The 2,500-nt window shown below is 36.2% G+C and overlaps 1 protein-coding gene across 1 annotated transcript in view; it reads left to right on the top strand.

Moving 5' to 3' along the window:
• LOC125041661 (nuclear factor interleukin-3-regulated protein-like) overlaps positions 1-2,500 on the top strand; it is a 115,380-nt gene that overhangs the window by 326 nt on the left and 112,554 nt on the right. The window contains exon 2 of the mRNA XM_047636809.1: positions 863-1,093. The gene's annotated coding sequence lies outside the window, so the exon portion shown is untranslated. The remainder of the gene's footprint in view (positions 1-862; positions 1,094-2,500) is intronic.

Here is a 2,500-nt window from a genome sequence, read left to right as displayed (position 1 = left end):
AATTACCCATCGTTCATCTACTCATCAATTTCTCATCGTCTGCTCGCATCGTCAGATAATTATCATTGAGGCTGTTATTCATTCCTTTTGTGTTGTGTTTGGTGATATCGATTTTCCACCCCCCCCCTCCCCCATCCGAAACACGCATTCAAATACACATTCACGCGTAGACACACACACACATAGACTCACACACACGCACGCACACACACACACACACACACACACACACACACACACACACACACACACACACAAACACACACAAACATACACACACACACACATGCACACATACACACACACACACACACACACACACACACACATATGCGTGCACATACAGAGACAACGACGCATTTTATTTTATTTTCTTAAGGCTTCGATCGTCTTTTGTTTCCAAGAGCTCTTGCCCGAGACCAGCGCGTCGTGGCCACGTGGCTGTTTTTGGGCTGTCTAGAGCCTATTGAAGAAATTCAGCCTCCCCCGCCCCCCCTTCTTCCCCATTCTCTTTCTCTCTTTTATTTTGAGAATTCCTCCAGTCTTTTTCATGAAACAAATTCTGTTTTTTTATTGTCTTTCTCTCTCTCTCTTTCTTTCCTCCTTCTTATTTCTTCCCTGTGTTTCTTTCTCTCGCTATTATTACATACTTTTGCAAGACATGTTGGAAGAAGAAAGGAAAATATGATTTGAAAAATAAAAGGGAAAAAAGTGATTGTGGACTTTATATTAACTGGAAAAGTGTCTATTTCTATTCTGTGTGACATTTTTGGAAATCTTTTTTTATCGGAGTTGTAATATCATTGCATTGAATGAAGCAGTATTTTTTAAATATTTTTTTTTATTTTTTTTATTTCTTTAGATCAAAAAGCGATCAATTAGTGTGAAAAAAAAAAAAAATTAAAAACTCATTTGAAATCGAGTGTTGATGGTGATTGTTAGAAGACAGTGAGTGAAGTGTCAGCATTGGCCATCAGCAAAAACTGATAAGTGTCCAAAGTGACTGGAAAGTGTCACCGGTGAAAAACACAAAAAGAAAACACTTAAAATCGAGTGCCAAGTTTGACCAATTTTCAGAAGGCTGGAAATTAAGGTTAGTACATCAAGTAGGCCTATATCGAATATCATCTTCGACTGTTTAATGGTAAATTAATTGCAAATAATCACTAATATCATTGCTACTGTTGTTTGCAATTGGATCCTTTTAGTCTAATCAAGCAACTTTTTTTTTTTCTCATTTCAATCGAATAATTTTTTAAAGAAGAAATTGCGTCACGATCTTTCTCTTTCTATTGATGAAATGACATGCTTTATCTTAGAATTACTTAGAATTACATGTTATGCTAGTAAAAATGGCTTGTAGTGACGTGTGCTTATATAAGTAGGATGCCACAGGGGATTCTGAACCCCCTCCCCTCCCCTCCCCCGATGCTACAACCCCCCCCCAAAAAAAAAAACAAAAAAAAACACTTAGGATAGGGAATATCCCCGATTAATTTTCCTGAAAAAAAGTTGTTACTTATTAACACTACTAATTTAATAACACTACTAATTTAATTGAATTTCGTGTAAAGCAACTTTCTGAATTTCATCTCATCTTTTCATGCAGGATGTTTTACATTTTGATCATTATTATTCGTAAATAGAAAATAAAATTAAAAATGGACTAATAGACCACGTCATCAAACATACATAGAAAACGGGATGCCACAAATCTTACCAGAAGATGACATCCGTTATGCACCAATTTTAAATCCATTTAAATCTCGACCATCCTTTCACTTCCGGCGATGATATTTCCTTATGCGTTAGATCAATACCTGGGGATTATAATGAACAGGTTACAAAAGCAATAAAATAACGAAGACGGGTCATATTTGTCCGTGAGTATGATTTCAACATTCCCATGTGCCGTGTTTTCAACCTGATGAAATCTTTCTGAGAAATTCACGTCTACGATATCAGGAAAGACTTTTCGTTGTTAATGTGTGGTGAATATTGTGCAAACCAACACAAACAGGGAATCTTTGTGCACGTTGCCCCCCCCTACCTGCACACACACACACACACACACACACACACACACACACACACACACACACACACACACACACACACACTCAAACACACACACAAACACACACACGCATATATATATGCACATATAAGTTAAGAAATTGAATTGAATCGTTGCGTTTCGAACTCGTCGACATTTCCTTATCAGATGGACAAATAATCCTTTCGGTAATTTGGTCTTTAATTTCTTATTGTGACTGTTTCCTTTACACACACACACACACACACACAGATTAATAGATAGTGAAACAGATTGACTAATTGGTAGATGGGTATGCCGAGACTGATAGATGGAAATATATGGATTTATATGATTATATATTTACACATACACTTTTATGTGCGTGTATGTACATGTGCATTTATATATAATTAGATATAAAAAATGCAATTTCTCTCTGAAAGAATGAAATGAAAATGAGAA

Source organism: Penaeus chinensis, chromosome 31 (assembly GCF_019202785.1).
Source record: "Penaeus chinensis breed Huanghai No. 1 chromosome 31, ASM1920278v2, whole genome shotgun sequence".
NCBI lineage: Eukaryota > Metazoa > Arthropoda > Malacostraca > Decapoda > Penaeidae > Penaeus > Penaeus chinensis.
Note: the sequence above shows the minus strand (reverse complement) of the source record. Positions and strands in the feature narration are given on the sequence as shown.